The sequence below is a fragment of the Ictalurus punctatus genome, chromosome 1 (assembly GCF_001660625.3).
Source record: "Ictalurus punctatus breed USDA103 chromosome 1, Coco_2.0, whole genome shotgun sequence".
Taxonomy (NCBI): Eukaryota; Metazoa; Chordata; class Actinopteri; order Siluriformes; family Ictaluridae; genus Ictalurus; species Ictalurus punctatus.
This window is the reverse complement of record NC_030416.2, coordinates 38,712,913-38,728,054: the sequence shown is the minus strand read 5'-3', so window position 1 is coordinate 38,728,054 and position 15,142 is coordinate 38,712,913. Positions and strand designations below refer to the sequence as shown.

The 15,142-nt window shown below is 46.6% G+C and overlaps 18 non-coding genes across 18 annotated transcripts; all 18 read left to right on the top strand.

Annotated features, from left to right (window-relative positions):
- Positions 1-363: 363 nt before the first annotated feature.
- LOC128634467 (U1 spliceosomal RNA) lies at positions 364-527 on the top strand. Its single transcript, XR_008397664.1, has one exon. It is a non-coding gene; the product is annotated as a U1 spliceosomal RNA (small nuclear RNA).
- A 683-nt stretch (positions 528-1,210) lies between these two features.
- On the top strand, positions 1,211-1,374 carry LOC128634490 (U1 spliceosomal RNA). Its single transcript, XR_008397686.1, has one exon. It is a non-coding gene; the product is annotated as a U1 spliceosomal RNA (small nuclear RNA).
- A 604-nt stretch (positions 1,375-1,978) lies between these two features.
- On the top strand, positions 1,979-2,142 carry LOC128634491 (U1 spliceosomal RNA). The gene has a single exon (XR_008397687.1). It is a non-coding gene; the product is annotated as a U1 spliceosomal RNA (small nuclear RNA).
- Positions 2,143-2,825: 683 nt separating this feature from the next.
- Positions 2,826-2,989, top strand: LOC128634479 (U1 spliceosomal RNA). The gene has a single exon (XR_008397677.1). It is a non-coding gene; the product is annotated as a U1 spliceosomal RNA (small nuclear RNA).
- A 683-nt stretch (positions 2,990-3,672) lies between these two features.
- Positions 3,673-3,836, top strand: LOC128634478 (U1 spliceosomal RNA). Its single transcript, XR_008397676.1, has one exon. It is a non-coding gene; the product is annotated as a U1 spliceosomal RNA (small nuclear RNA).
- A 683-nt stretch (positions 3,837-4,519) lies between these two features.
- LOC128634466 (U1 spliceosomal RNA) lies at positions 4,520-4,683 on the top strand. Its single transcript, XR_008397663.1, has one exon. It is a non-coding gene; the product is annotated as a U1 spliceosomal RNA (small nuclear RNA).
- A 604-nt stretch (positions 4,684-5,287) lies between these two features.
- LOC128634465 (U1 spliceosomal RNA) lies at positions 5,288-5,451 on the top strand. The gene has a single exon (XR_008397662.1). It is a non-coding gene; the product is annotated as a U1 spliceosomal RNA (small nuclear RNA).
- A 683-nt stretch (positions 5,452-6,134) lies between these two features.
- On the top strand, positions 6,135-6,298 carry LOC128634477 (U1 spliceosomal RNA). Its single transcript, XR_008397675.1, has one exon. It is a non-coding gene; the product is annotated as a U1 spliceosomal RNA (small nuclear RNA).
- A 683-nt stretch (positions 6,299-6,981) lies between these two features.
- On the top strand, positions 6,982-7,145 carry LOC128634464 (U1 spliceosomal RNA). Its single transcript, XR_008397661.1, has one exon. It is a non-coding gene; the product is annotated as a U1 spliceosomal RNA (small nuclear RNA).
- A 683-nt stretch (positions 7,146-7,828) lies between these two features.
- On the top strand, positions 7,829-7,992 carry LOC128634476 (U1 spliceosomal RNA). Its single transcript, XR_008397674.1, has one exon. It is a non-coding gene; the product is annotated as a U1 spliceosomal RNA (small nuclear RNA).
- A 683-nt stretch (positions 7,993-8,675) lies between these two features.
- On the top strand, positions 8,676-8,839 carry LOC128634463 (U1 spliceosomal RNA). Its single transcript, XR_008397660.1, has one exon. It is a non-coding gene; the product is annotated as a U1 spliceosomal RNA (small nuclear RNA).
- Positions 8,840-9,522: 683 nt separating this feature from the next.
- On the top strand, positions 9,523-9,686 carry LOC128634475 (U1 spliceosomal RNA). Its single transcript, XR_008397672.1, has one exon. It is a non-coding gene; the product is annotated as a U1 spliceosomal RNA (small nuclear RNA).
- Positions 9,687-10,369: 683 nt separating this feature from the next.
- On the top strand, positions 10,370-10,533 carry LOC128634462 (U1 spliceosomal RNA). Its single transcript, XR_008397659.1, has one exon. It is a non-coding gene; the product is annotated as a U1 spliceosomal RNA (small nuclear RNA).
- A 683-nt stretch (positions 10,534-11,216) lies between these two features.
- LOC128634473 (U1 spliceosomal RNA) lies at positions 11,217-11,380 on the top strand. Its single transcript, XR_008397670.1, has one exon. It is a non-coding gene; the product is annotated as a U1 spliceosomal RNA (small nuclear RNA).
- A 683-nt stretch (positions 11,381-12,063) lies between these two features.
- Positions 12,064-12,227, top strand: LOC128634472 (U1 spliceosomal RNA). The gene has a single exon (XR_008397669.1). It is a non-coding gene; the product is annotated as a U1 spliceosomal RNA (small nuclear RNA).
- Positions 12,228-12,910: 683 nt separating this feature from the next.
- LOC128634461 (U1 spliceosomal RNA) lies at positions 12,911-13,074 on the top strand. The gene has a single exon (XR_008397658.1). It is a non-coding gene; the product is annotated as a U1 spliceosomal RNA (small nuclear RNA).
- Positions 13,075-13,758: 684 nt separating this feature from the next.
- Positions 13,759-13,922, top strand: LOC128634460 (U1 spliceosomal RNA). The gene has a single exon (XR_008397657.1). It is a non-coding gene; the product is annotated as a U1 spliceosomal RNA (small nuclear RNA).
- A 683-nt stretch (positions 13,923-14,605) lies between these two features.
- On the top strand, positions 14,606-14,769 carry LOC128634489 (U1 spliceosomal RNA). Its single transcript, XR_008397685.1, has one exon. It is a non-coding gene; the product is annotated as a U1 spliceosomal RNA (small nuclear RNA).
- Positions 14,770-15,142: the final 373 nt, after the last annotated feature.

Here is a 15,142-nt window from a genome sequence, read left to right as displayed (position 1 = left end):
TGGAGTTTTAAAATATCTTGTTGACTTTATTTTGTTTGTTTAAGTACCTCTTTTTGTCAAGTAGAGCAGGGACTACACGGGTCGGTCAATAACTAAGAGCTAGGATTAGGGGTAGGCCTCAACATGATTGCAGCACCACTAACCGATGAGGCCTGTTGCGGGCTGAGCGACACATGTAGCCACAGCAAAAACTGTGCTCCCGTCCCCTGTTCTGCAAGCTGCAGCCAGGACCTTCTCGTATCTTGTGCTGACTTAAAAGGGGAGGGGCCAGAGGTTATGCAAGGCCCTGTCCTAAGACTTTCCGCACCCTTCTCCGGCTGCCTACACCCTTGCAGGGTACTTCCCAGACAGGCAGGAAGGCTCATACTTACCTGGCAGGGGCAATACCATGATCAAGTAGGTGGTTCGCCCAAGGCGAGGCTCAACCATTGCACTCAGGCTGTGCTGACCTTTGCGAATTCCCCAAATGTGGGAATCTCGACTGCACAATTTCTTATACTGGGGGACTGCGTTCGCGCTTTCCCCTGACATGTAATTCTGGTGGAACAACAGTTGGAGCGATGTTTGTAAGAGGTTTTCCAGTGTCTCTTTGTTTGGCGGGTGGCCTGCATTATAAGCTCTAATGTTTGATCTTTCTCGCTAAATAGGGCTGAACTACAATGTACGTCTGTTCCGTTTTTTTCTTTGCATGTTGTTTTAAAATATCTTGGCGACTTGGCTAAGTAGAGCTGAACTACAATGTACGTCTGTTCCGTTTTTTTCTTTGCATGTTGTTTTAAAATATCTTGGAGACTTGGCTAAGTAGAGCTGAACTACAATGTATGTCTGTTCCATTTTTTTCTTTGCATGGTGTTTTAAAATATCTTGTTGACTTTATTTTGTTTGTTTAAGTACCTCTTTTTGTCAAGTAGAGCAGGGACTACACGGGTCGGTCAATAACTAAGAGCTAGGATTAGGGGTAGGCCTCAACATGATTGCAGCACCACTAACCGATGAGGCCTGTTGCGGGCTGAGCGACACATGTAGCCACAGCAAAAACTGTGCTCCCGTCCCCTGTTCTGCAAGCTGCAGCCAGGACCTTCTCGTATCTTGTGCTGACTTAAAAGGGGAGGGGCCAGAGGTTATGCAAGGCCCTGTCCTAAGACTTTCCGCACCCTTCTCCGGCTGCCTACACCCTTGCAGGGTACTTCCCAGACAGGCAGGAAGGCTCATACTTACCTGGCAGGGGCAATACCATGATCAAGTAGGTGGTTCGCCCAAGGCGAGGCTCAACCATTGCACTCAGGCTGTGCTGACCTTTGCGAATTCCCCAAATGGGGGAATCTCGACTGCACAATTTCTTATACTGGGGGACTGCGTTCGCGCTTTCCCCTGACATGTAATTCTGGTGGAACAACAGTTGGAGCGATGTTTGTAAGAGGTTTTCCAGTGTCTCTTTGTTTGGAGGGTGGCCTGCATTATAAGCTCTAATGTTTGATCTTTCTCGCTAAATAGGGCTGAACTACAATGTACGTCTGTTCCGTTTTTTTCTTTGCATGTTGTTTTAAAATATCTTGGAGACTTGGCTAAGTAGAGCTGAACTACAATGTATGTCTGTTCCGTTTTTTTCTTTGCATGGTGTTTTAAAATATCTTGTTGACTTTATTTTGTTTGTTTAAGTACCTCTTTTTGTCAAGCAGAGCAGGGACTACACGGGTCGGTCAATAACTAAGAGCTAGGATTAGGGGTAGGCCTCAACATGATTGCAGCACCACTAACCGATGAGGCCTGTTGCGGGCTGAGCGACACATGTAGCCACAGCAAAAACTGTGCTCCCGTCCCCTGTTCTGCAAGCTGCAGCCAGGACCTTCTCGTATCTTGTGCTGACTTAAAAGGGGAGGGGCCAGAGGTTATGCAAGGCCCTGTCCTAAGACTTTCCGCACCCTTCTCCGGCTGCCTACACCCTTGCAGGGTACTTCCCAGACAGGCAGGAAGGCTCATACTTACCTGGCAGGGGCAATACCATGATCAAGTAGGTGGTTCGCCCAAGGCGAGGCTCAACCATTGCACTCAGGCTGTGCTGACCTTTGCGAATTCCCCAAATGTGGGAATCTCGACTGCACAATTTCTTATACTGGGGGACTGCGTTCGCGCTTTTCCCTGACATGTAATTCTGGTGGAACAACAGTTGGAGCGATGTTTGTAAGAGGTTTTCTAGTGTCTCTTTGTTTGGCGGGTGGCCTGCATTATAAGCTCTAATGTTTGATCTTTCTCGCTAAATAGGGCTGAACTACAATGTGCGTCTGTTCCGTTTTTTTCTTTGCATGTTGTTTTAAAATATCTTGGCGACTTGGCTAAGTAGAGCTGAACTACAATGTACGTCTGTTCCGTTTTTTTCTTTGCATGTTGTTTTAAAATATCTTGGCGACTTGGCTAAGTAGAGCTGAACTACAATGTATGTCTGTTCCGTTTTTTTCTTTGCATGGTGTTTTAAAATATCTTGTTGACTTTATTTTGTTTGTTTAAGTACCTCTTTTTGTCAAGTAGAGCAGGGACTACACGGGTCGGTCAATAACTAAGAGCTAGGATTAGGGGTAGGCCTCAACATGATTGCAGCACCACTAACCGATGAGGCCTGTTGCGGGCTGAGCGACACATGTAGCCACAGCAAAAACTGTGCTCCCGTCCCCTGTTCTGCAAGCTGCAGCCAGGACCTTCTCGTATCTTGTGCTGACTTAAAAGGGGAGGGGCCAGAGGTTATGCAAGGCCCTGTCCTAAGACTTTCCGCACCCTTCTCCGGCTGCCTACACCCTTGCAGGGTACTTCCCAGACAGGCAGGAAGGCTCATACTTACCTGGCAGGGGCAATACCATGATCAAGTAGGTGGTTCGCCCAAGGCGAGGCTCAACCATTGCACTCAGGCTGTGCTGACCTTTGCGAATTCCCCAAATGTGGGAATCTCGACTGCACAATTTCTTATACTGGGGGATTGCGTTCGCGCTTTCCCCTGACATGTAATTCTGGTGGAACAACAGTTGGAGCAATGTTTGTAAGAGGTTTTCCAGTGTCTCTTTGTTTGGCAGGTGGCCTGCATTATAAGCTCTAATGTTTGATCTTTCTCGCTAAATAGGGCTGAACTACAATGTACGTCTGTTCCGTTTTTTTCTTTGCATGTTGTTTTAAAATATCTTGGAGACTTGGCTAAGTAGAGCTGAACTACAATGTATGTCTGTTCCGTTTTTTTCTTTGCATGTTGTTTTAAAATATCTTGGAGACTTGGCTAAGTAGAGCTGAACTACAATGTATGTCTGTTCCGTTTTTTTCTTTGCATGGTGTTTTAAAATATCTTGTTGACTTTATTTTGTTTGTTTAAGTACCTCTTTTTGTCAAGTAGAGCAGGGACTACACGGGTCGGTCAATAACTAAGAGCTAGGATTAGGGGTAGGCCTCAACATGATTGCAGCACCACTAACCGATGAGGCCTGTTGCGGGCTGAGCGACACATGTAGCCACAGCAAAAACTGTGCTCCCGTCCCCTGTTCTGCAAGCTGCAGCCAGGACCTTCTCGTATCTTGTGCTGACTTAAAAGGGGAGGGGCCAGAGGTTATGCAAGGCCCTGTCCTAAGACTTTCCGCACCCTTCTCCGGCTGCCTACACCCTTGCAGGGTACTTCCCAGACAGGCAGGAAGGCTCATACTTACCTGGCAGGGGCAATACCATGATCAAGTAGGTGGTTCGCCCAAGGCGAGGCTCAACCATTGCACTCAGGCTGTGCTGACCTTTGCGAATTCCCCAAATGTGGGAATCTCGACTGCACAATTTCTTATACTGGGGGATTGCGTTCGCGCTTTCCCCTGACATGTAATTCTGGTGGAACAACAGTTGGAGCGATGTTTGTAAGAGGTTTTCCAGTGTCTCTTTGTTTGGAGGGTGGCCTGCATTATAAGCTCTAATGTTTGATCTTTCTCGCTAAATAGGGCTGAACTACAATGTACGTCTGTTCCGTTTTTTTCTTTGCATGTTGTTTTAAAATATCTTGGAGACTTGGCTAAGTAGAGCTGAACTACAATGTACGTCTGTTCCGTTTTTTTCTTTGCATGTTGTTTTAAAATATCTTGGAGACTTGGCTAAGTAGAGCTGAACTACAATGTATGTCTGTTCCGTTTTTTTCTTTGCATGGTGTTTTAAAATATCTTGTTGACTTTATTTTGTTTGTTTAAGTACCTCTTTTTGTCAAGCAGAGCAGGGACTACACGGGTCGGTCAATAACTAAGAGCTAGGATTAGGGGTAGGCCTCAACATGATTGCAGCACCACTAACCGATGAGGCCTGTTGCGGGCTGAGCGACACATGTAGCCACAGCAAAAACTGTGCTCCCGTCCCCTGTTCTGCAAGCTGCAGCCAGGACCTTCTCGTATCTTGTGCTGACTTAAAAGGGGAGGGGCCAGAGGTTATGCAAGGCCCTGTCCTAAGACTTTCCGCACCCTTCTCCGGCTGCCTACACCCTTGCAGGGTACTTCCCAGACAGGCAGGAAGGCTCATACTTACCTGGCAGGGGCAATACCATGATCAAGTAGGTGGTTCGCCCAAGGCGAGGCTCAACCATTGCACTCAGGCTGTGCTGACCTTTGCGAATTCCCCAAATGTGGGAATCTCGACTGCACAATTTCTTATACTGGGGGACTGCGTTCGCGCTTTCCCCTGACATGTAATTCTGGTGGAACAACAGTTGGAGCGATGTTTGTAAGAGGTTTTCCAGTGTCTCTTTGTTTGGCGGGTGGCCTGCATTATAAGCTCTAATGTTTGATCTTTCTCGCTAAATAGGGCTGAACTACAATGTACGTCTGTTCCGTTTTTTTCTTTGCATGTTGTTTTAAAATATCTTGGAGACTTGGCTAAGTAGAGCTGAACTACAATGTATGTCTGTTCCGTTTTTTTCTTTGCATGGTGTTTTAAAATATCTTGTTGACTTTATTTTGTTTGTTTAAGTACCTCTTTTTGTCAAGTAGAGCAGGGACTACACGGGTCGGTCAATAACTAAGAGCTAGGATTAGGGGTAGGCCTCAACATGATTGCAGCACCACTAACCGATGAGGCCTGTTGCGGGCTGAGCGACACATGTAGCCACAGCAAAAACTGTGCTCCCGTCCCCTGTTCTGCAAGCTGCAGCCAGGACCTTCTCGTATCTTGTGCTGACTTAAAAGGGGAGGGGCCAGAGGTTATGCAAGGCCCTGTCCTAAGACTTTCCGCACCCTTCTCCGGCTGCCTACACCCTTGCAGGGTACTTCCCAGACAGGCAGGAAGGCTCATACTTACCTGGCAGGGGCAATACCATGATCAAGTAGGTGGTTCGCCCAAGGCGAGGCTCAACCATTGCACTCAGGCTGTGCTGACCTTTGCGAATTCCCCAAATGTGGGAATCTCGACTGCACAATTTCTTATACTGGGGGACTGCGTTCGCGCTTTCCCCTGACATGTAATTCTGGTGGAACAACAGTTGGAGCGATGTTTGTAAGAGGTTTTCTAGTGTCTCTTTGTTTGGCGGGTGGCCTGCGTTATAAGCTCTAATGTTTGATCTTTCTCGCTAAATAGGGCTGAACTACAATGTGCGTCTGTTCCGTTTTTTTCTTTGCATGTTGTTTTAAAATATCTTGGCGACTTGGCTAAGTAGAGCTGAACTACAATGTACGTCTGTTCCGTTTTTTTCTTTGCATGTTGTTTTAAAATATCTTGGCGACTTGGCTAAGTAGAGCTGAACTACAATGTATGTCTGTTCCGTTTTTTTCTTTGCATGGTGTTTTAAAATATCTTGTTGACTTTATTTTGTTTGTTTAAGTACCTCTTTTTGTCAAGTAGAGCAGGGACTACACGGGTCGGTCAATAACTAAGAGCTAGGATTAGGGGTAGGCCTCAACATGATTGCAGCACCACTAACCGATGAGGCCTGTTGCGGGCTGAGCGACACATGTAGCCACAGCAAAAACTGTGCTCCCGTCCCCTGTTCTGCAAGCTGCAGCCAGGACCTTCTCGTATCTTGTGCTGACTTAAAAGGGGAGGGGCCAGAGGTTATGCAAGGCCCTGTCCTAAGACTTTCCGCACCCTTCTCCGGCTGCCTACACCCTTGCAGGGTACTTCCCAGACAGGCAGGAAGGCTCATACTTACCTGGCAGGGGCAATACCATGATCAAGTAGGTGGTTCGCCCAAGGCGAGGCTCAACCATTGCACTCAGGCTGTGCTGACCTTTGCGAATTCCCCAAATGTGGGAATCTCGACTGCACAATTTCTTATACTGGGGGATTGCGTTCGCGCTTTCCCCTGACATGTAATTCTGGTGGAACAACAGTTGGAGCGATGTTTGTAAGAGGTTTTCCAGTGTCTCTTTGTTTGGAGGGTGGCCTGCATTATAAGCTCTAATGTTTGATCTTTCTCGCTAAATAGGGCTGAACTACAATGTACGTCTGTTCCGTTTTTTTCTTTGCATGTTGTTTTAAAATATCTTGGAGACTTGGCTAAGTAGAGCTGAACTACAATGTACGTCTGTTCCGTTTTTTTCTTTGCATGTTGTTTTAAAATATCTTGGAGACTTGGCTAAGTAGAGCTGAACTACAATGTATGTCTGTTCCGTTTTTTTCTTTGCATGGTGTTTTAAAATATCTTGTTGACTTTATTTTGTTTGTTTAAGTACCTCTTTTTGTCAAGCAGAGCAGGGACTACACGGGTCGGTCAATAACTAAGAGCTAGGATTAGGGGTAGGCCTCAACATGATTGCAGCACCACTAACCGATGAGGCCTGTTGCGGGCTGAGCGACACATGTAGCCACAGCAAAAACTGTGCTCCCGTCCCCTGTTCTGCAAGCTGCAGCCAGGACCTTCTCGTATCTTGTGCTGACTTAAAAGGGGAGGGGCCAGAGGTTATGCAAGGCCCTGTCCTAAGACTTTCCGCACCCTTCTCCGGCTGCCTACACCCTTGCAGGGTACTTCCCAGACAGGCAGGAAGGCTCATACTTACCTGGCAGGGGCAATACCATGATCAAGTAGGTGGTTCGCCCAAGGCGAGGCTCAACCATTGCACTCAGGCTGTGCTGACCTTTGCGAATTCCCCAAATGTGGGAATCTCGACTGCACAATTTCTTATACTGGGGGACTGCGTTCGCGCTTTCCCCTGACATGTAATTCTGGTGGAACAACAGTTGGAGCGATGTTTGTAAGAGGTTTTCTAGTGTCTCTTTGTTTGGCGGGTGGCCTGCATTATAAGCTCTAATGTTTGATCTTTCTCGCTAAATAGGGCTGAACTACAATGTACGTCTGTTCCGTTTTTTTCTTTGCATGTTGTTTTAAAATATCTTGGCGACTTGGCTAAGTAGAGCTGAACTACAATGTACGTCTGTTCCGTTTTTTTCTTTGCATGTTGTTTTAAAATATCTTGGCGACTTGGCTAAGTAGAGCTGAACTACAATGTATGTCTGTTCCGTTTTTTTCTTTGCATGGTGTTTTAAAATATCTTGTTGACTTTATTTTGTTTGTTTAAGTACCTCTTTTTGTCAAGTAGAGCAGGGACTACACGGGTCGGTCAATAACTAAGAGCTAGGATTAGGGGTAGGCCTCAACATGATTGCAGCACCACTAACCGATGAGGCCTGTTGCGGGCTGAGCGACACATGTAGCCACAGCAAAAACTGTGCTCCCGTCCCCTGTTCTGCAAGCTGCAGCCAGGACCTTCTCGTATCTTGTGCTGACTTAAAAGGGGAGGGGCCAGAGGTTATGCAAGGCCCTGTCCTAAGACTTTCCGCACCCTTCTCCGGCTGCCTACACCCTTGCAGGGTACTTCCCAGACAGGCAGGAAGGCTCATACTTACCTGGCAGGGGCAATACCATGATCAAGTAGGTGGTTCGCCCAAGGCGAGGCTCAACCATTGCACTCAGGCTGTGCTGACCTTTGCGAATTCCCCAAATGTGGGAATCTCGACTGCACAATTTCTTATACTGGGGGATTGCGTTCGCGCTTTCCCCTGACATGTAATTCTGGTGGAACAACAGTTGGAGCGATGTTTGTAAGAGGTTTTCCAGTGTCTCTTTGTTTGGCAGGTGGCCTGCATTATAAGCTCTAATGTTTGATCTTTCTCGCTAAATAGGGCTGAACTACAATGTACGTCTGTTCCGTTTTTTTCTTTGCATGTTGTTTTAAAATATCTTGGAGACTTGGCTAAGTAGAGCTGAACTACAATGTATGTCTGTTCCGTTTTTTTCTTTGCATGTTGTTTTAAAATATCTTGGAGACTTGGCTAAGTAGAGCTGAACTACAATGTATGTCTGTTCCGTTTTTTTCTTTGCATGGTGTTTTAAAATATCTTGTTGACTTTATTTTGTTTGTTTAAGTACCTCTTTTTGTCAAGTAGAGCAGGGACTACACGGGTCGGTCAATAACTAAGAGCTAGGATTAGGGGTAGGCCTCAACATGATTGCAGCACCACTAACCGATGAGGCCTGTTGCGGGCTGAGCGACACATGTAGCCACAGCAAAAACTGTGCTCCCGTCCCCTGTTCTGCAAGCTGCAGCCAGGACCTTCTCGTATCTTGTGCTGACTTAAAAGGGGAGGGGCCAGAGGTTATGCAAGGCCCTGTCCTAAGACTTTCCGCACCCTTCTCCGGCTGCCTACACCCTTGCAGGGTACTTCCCAGACAGGCAGGAAGGCTCATACTTACCTGGCAGGGGCAATACCATGATCAAGTAGGTGGTTCGCCCAAGGCGAGGCTCAACCATTGCACTCAGGCTGTGCTGACCTTTGCGAATTCCCCAAATGTGGGAATCTCGACTGCACAATTTCTTATACTGGGGGACTGCGTTCGCGCTTTCCCCTGACATGTAATTCTGGTGGAACAACAGTTGGAGCGATGTTTGTAAGAGGTTTTCTAGTGTCTCTTTGTTTGGCGGGTGGCCTGCGTTATAAGCTCTAATGTTTGATCTTTCTCGCTAAATAGGGCTGAACTACAATGTGCGTCTGTTCCGTTTTTTTCTTTGCATGTTGTTTTAAAATATCTTGGCGACTTGGCTAAGTAGAGCTGAACTACAATGTACGTCTGTTCCGTTTTTTTCTTTGCATGTTGTTTTAAAATATCTTGGCGACTTGGCTAAGTAGAGCTGAACTACAATGTATGTCTGTTCCGTTTTTTTCTTTGCATGGTGTTTTAAAATATCTTGTTGACTTTATTTTGTTTGTTTAAGTACCTCTTTTTGTCAAGTAGAGCAGGGACTACACGGGTCGGTCAATAACTAAGAGCTAGGATTAGGGGTAGGCCTCAACATGATTGCAGCACCACTAACCGATGAGGCCTGTTGCGGGCTGAGCGACACATGTAGCCACAGCAAAAACTGTGCTCCCGTCCCCTGTTCTGCAAGCTGCAGCCAGGACCTTCTCGTATCTTGTGCTGACTTAAAAGGGGAGGGGCCAGAGGTTATGCAAGGCCCTGTCCTAAGACTTTCCGCACCCTTCTCCGGCTGCCTACACCCTTGCAGGGTACTTCCCAGACAGGCAGGAAGGCTCATACTTACCTGGCAGGGGCAATACCATGATCAAGTAGGTGGTTCGCCCAAGGCGAGGCTCAACCATTGCACTCAGGCTGTGCTGACCTTTGCGAATTCCCCAAATGTGGGAATCTCGACTGCACAATTTCTTATACTGGGGGATTGCGTTCGCGCTTTCCCCTGACATGTAATTCTGGTGGAACAACAGTTGGAGCGATGTTTGTAAGAGGTTTTCCAGTGTCTCTTTGTTTGGAGGGTGGCCTGCATTATAAGCTCTAATGTTTGATCTTTCTCGCTAAATAGGGCTGAACTACAATGTACGTCTGTTCCGTTTTTTTCTTTGCATGTTGTTTTAAAATATCTTGGAGACTTGGCTAAGTAGAGCTGAACTACAATGTACGTCTGTTCCGTTTTTTTCTTTGCATGTTGTTTTAAAATATCTTGGAGACTTGGCTAAGTAGAGCTGAACTACAATGTATGTCTGTTCCGTTTTTTTCTTTGCATGGTGTTTTAAAATATCTTGTTGACTTTATTTTGTTTGTTTAAGTACCTCTTTTTGTCAAGCAGAGCAGGGACTACACGGGTCGGTCAATAACTAAGAGCTAGGATTAGGGGTAGGCCTCAACATGATTGCAGCACCACTAACCGATGAGGCCTGTTGCGGGCTGAGCGACACATGTAGCCACAGCAAAAACTGTGCTCCCGTCCCCTGTTCTGCAAGCTGCAGCCAGGACCTTCTCGTATCTTGTGCTGACTTAAAAGGGGAGGGGCCAGAGGTTATGCAAGGCCCTGTCCTAAGACTTTCCGCACCCTTCTCCGGCTGCCTACACCCTTGCAGGGTACTTCCCAGACAGGCAGGAAGGCTCATACTTACCTGGCAGGGGCAATACCATGATCAAGTAGGTGGTTCGCCCAAGGCGAGGCTCAACCATTGCACTCAGGCTGTGCTGACCTTTGCGAATTCCCCAAATGTGGGAATCTCGACTGCACAATTTCTTATACTGGGGGACTGCGTTCGCGCTTTCCCCTGACATGTAATTCTGGTGGAACAACAGTTGGAGCGATGTTTGTAAGAGGTTTTCTAGTGTCTCTTTGTTTGGCGGGTGGCCTGCATTATAAGCTCTAATGTTTGATCTTTCTCGCTAAATAGGGCTGAACTACAATGTACGTCTGTTCCGTTTTTTTCTTTGCATGTTGTTTTAAAATATCTTGGCGACTTGGCTAAGTAGAGCTGAACTACAATGTACGTCTGTTCCGTTTTTTTCTTTGCATGTTGTTTTAAAATATCTTGGCGACTTGGCTAAGTAGAGCTGAACTACAATGTATGTCTGTTCCGTTTTTTTCTTTGCATGGTGTTTTAAAATATCTTGTTGACTTTATTTTGTTTGTTTAAGTACCTCTTTTTGTCAAGTAGAGCAGGGACTACACGGGTCGGTCAATAACTAAGAGCTAGGATTAGGGGTAGGCCTCAACATGATTGCAGCACCACTAACCGATGAGGCCTGTTGCGGGCTGAGCGACACATGTAGCCACAGCAAAAACTGTGCTCCCGTCCCCTGTTCTGCAAGCTGCAGCCAGGACCTTCTCGTATCTTGTGCTGACTTAAAAGGGGAGGGGCCAGAGGTTATGCAAGGCCCTGTCCTAAGACTTTCCGCACCCTTCTCCGGCTGCCTACACCCTTGCAGGGTACTTCCCAGACAGGCAGGAAGGCTCATACTTACCTGGCAGGGGCAATACCATGATCAAGTAGGTGGTTCGCCCAAGGCGAGGCTCAACCATTGCACTCAGGCTGTGCTGACCTTTGCGAATTCCCCAAATGTGGGAATCTCGACTGCACAATTTCTTATACTGGGGGATTGCGTTCGCGCTTTCCCCTGACATGTAATTCTGGTGGAACAACAGTTGGAGCGATGTTTGTAAGAGGTTTTCCAGTGTCTCTTTGTTTGGCAGGTGGCCTGCATTATAAGCTCTAATGTTTGATCTTTCTCGCTAAATAGGGCTGAACTACAATGTACGTCTGTTCCGTTTTTTTCTTTGCATGTTGTTTTAAAATATCTTGGAGACTTGGCTAAGTAGAGCTGAACTACAATGTATGTCTGTTCCGTTTTTTTCTTTGCATGTTGTTTTAAAATATCTTGGAGACTTGGCTAAGTAGAGCTGAACTACAATGTATGTCTGTTCCGTTTTTTTCTTTGCATGGTGTTTTAAAATATCTTGTTGACTTTATTTTGTTTGTTTAAGTACCTCTTTTTGTCAAGTAGAGCAGGGACTACACGGGTCGGTCAATAACTAAGAGCTAGGATTAGGGGTAGGCCTCAACATGATTGCAGCACCACTAACCGATGAGGCCTGTTGCGGGCTGAGCGACACATGTAGCCACAGCAAAAACTGTGCTCCCGTCCCCTGTTCTGCAAGCTGCAGCCAGGACCTTCTCGTATCTTGTGCTGACTTAAAAGGGGAGGGGCCAGAGGTTATGCAAGGCCCTGTCCTAAGACTTTCCGCACCCTTCTCCGGCTGCCTACACCCTTGCAGGGTACTTCCCAGACAGGCAGGAAGGCTCATACTTACCTGGCAGGGGCAATACCATGATCAAGTAGGTGGTTCGCCCAAGGCGAGGCTCAACCATTGCACTCAGGCTGTGCTGACCTTTGCGAATTCCCCAAATGTGGGAATCTCGACTGCACAATTTCTTATACTGGGGGATTGCGTTCGCGCTTTCCCCTGACATGTAATTCTGGTGGAACAACAGTTGGAGCGATGTTTGTAAGAGGTTTTCCAGTGTCTCTTTGTTTGGAGGGTGGCCTGCATTATAAGCTCTAATGTTTGATCTTTCTCGCTAAATAGGGCTGAACTACAATGTACGTCTGTTCCGTTTTTTTCTTTGCATGTTGTTTTAAAATATCTTGGAGACTTGGCTAAGTAGAGCTGAACTACAATGTACGTCTGTTCCGTTTTTTTCTTTGCATGTTGTTTTAAAATATCTTGGAGACTTGGCTAAGTAGAGCTGAACTACAATGTATGTCTGTTCCGTTTTTTTCTTTGCATGGTGTTTTAAAATATCTTGTTGACTTTATTTTGTTTGTTTAAGTACCTCTTTTTGTCAAGTAGAGCAGGGACTACACGGGTCGGTCAATAACTAAGAGCTAGGATTAGGGGTAGGCCTCAACATGATTGCAGCACCACTAACCGATGAGGCCTGTTGCGGGCTGAGCGACACATGTAGCCACAGCAAAAACTGTGCTCCCGTCCCCTGTTCTGCAAGCTGCAGCCAGGACCTTCTCGTATCTTGTGCTGACTTAAAAGGGGAGGGGCCAGAGGTTATGCAAGGCCCTGTCCTAAGACTTTCCGCACCCTTCTCCGGCTGCCTACACCCTTGCAGGGTACTTCCCAGACAGGCAGGAAGGCTCATACTTACCTGGCAGGGGCAATACCATGATCAAGTAGGTGGTTCGCCCAAGGCGAGGCTCAACCATTGCACTCAGGCTGTGCTGACCTTTGCGAATTCCCCAAATGTGGGAATCTCGACTGCACAATTTCTTATACTGGGGGACTGCGTTCGCGCTTTCCCCTGACATGTAATTCTGGTGGAACAACAGTTGGAGCGATGTTTGTAAGAGGTTTTCCAGTGTCTCTTTGTTTGGCGGGTGGCCTGCGTTATAAGCTCTAATGTTTGATCTTTCTCGCTAAATAGGGCTGAACTACAATGTACGTCTGTTCCGTTTTTTTTCGTTGCATGTTGTTTTAAAATATCTTGGCGACTTGGCTAAGTAGAGCTGAACTACAATGTACGTCTGTTCCGTTTTTTTCTTTGCATGTTGTTTTAAAATATCTTGGAGACTTGGCTAAGTAGAGCTGAACTACAATGTATGTCTGTTCCGTTTTTTTCTTTGCATGGTGTTTTAAAATATCTTGTTGACTTTATTTTGTTTGTTTAAGTACCTCTTTTTGTCAAGTAGAGCAGGGACTACACGGGTCGGTCAATAACTAAGAGCTAGGATTAGGGGTAGGCCTCAACATGATTGCAGCACCACTAACCGATGAGGCCTGTTGCGGGCTGAGCGACACATGTAGCCACAGCAAAAACTGTGCTCCCGTCCCCTGTTCTGCAAGCTGCAGCCAGGACCTTCTCGTATCTTGTGCTGACTTAAAAGGGGAGGGGCCAGAGGTTATGCAAGGCCCTGTCCTAAGACTTTCCGCACCCTTCTCCGGCTGCCTACACCCTTGCAGGGTACTTCCCAGACAGGCAGGAAGGCTCATACTTACCTGGCAGGGGCAATACCATGATCAAGTAGGTGGTTCGCCCAAGGCGAGGCTCAACCATTGCACTCAGGCTGTGCTGACCTTTGCGAATTCCCCAAATGTGGGAATCTCGACTGCACAATTTCTTATACTGGGGGACTGCGTTCGCGCTTTCCCCTGACATGTAATTCTGGTGGAACAACAGTTGGAGCGATGTTTGTAAGAGGTTTTCCAGTGTCTCTTTGTTTGGCGGGTGGCCTGCGTTATAAGCTCTAATGTTTGATCTTTCTCGCTAAATAGGGCTGAACTACAATGTACGTCTGTTCCGTTTTTTTCTTTGCATGTTGTTTTAAAATATCTTGGCGACTTGGCTAAGTAGAGCTGAACTACAATGTACGTCTGTTCCGTTTTTTTCTTTGCATGTTGTTTTAAAATATCTTGGAGACTTGGCTAAGTAGAGCTGAACTACAATGTATGTCTGTTCCGTTTTTTTCTTTGCATGGTGTTTTAAAATATCTTGTTGACTTTATTTTGTTTGTTTAAGTACCTCTTTTTGTCAAGTAGAGCAGGGACTACACGGGTCGGTCAATAACTAAGAGCTAGGATTAGGGGTAGGCCTCAACATGATTGCAGCACCACTAACCGATGAGGCCTGTTGCGGGCTGAGCGACACATGTAGCCACAGCAAAAACTGTGCTCCCGTCCCCTGTTCTGCAAGCTGCAGCCAGGACCTTCTCGTATCTTGTGCTGACTTAAAAGGGGAGGGGCCAGAGGTTATGCAAGGCCCTGTCCTAAGACTTTCCGCACCCTTCTCCGGCTGCCTACACCCTTGCAGGGTACTTCCCAGACAGGCAGGAAGGCTCATACTTACCTGGCAGGGGCAATACCATGATCAAGTAGGTGGTTCGCCCAAGGCGAGGCTCAACCATTGCACTCAGGCTGTGCTGACCTTTGCGAATTCCCCAAATGGGGGAATCTCGACTGCACAATTTCTTATACTGGGGGACTGCGTTCGCGCTTTCCCCTGACATGTAATTCTGGTGGAACAACAGTTGGAGCGATGTTTGTAAGAGGTTTTCCAGTGTCTCTTTGTTTGGCGGGTGGCCTGCGTTATAAGCTCTAATGTTTGATCTTTCTCGCTAAATAGGGCTGAACTACAATGTACGTCTGTTCCGTTTTTTTCTTTGCATGTTGTTTTAAAATATCTTGGAGACTTGGCTAAGTAGAGCTGAACTACAATGTATGTCTGTTCCGTTTTTTTCTTTGCATGGTGTTTTAAAATATCTTGTTGACTTTATTTTGTTTGTTTAAGTACCTCTTTTTGTCAAGTAGAGCAGGGACTACACGGGTCGGTCAATAACTAAGAGCTAGGATTAGGGGTAGGCCTCAACATGATTGCA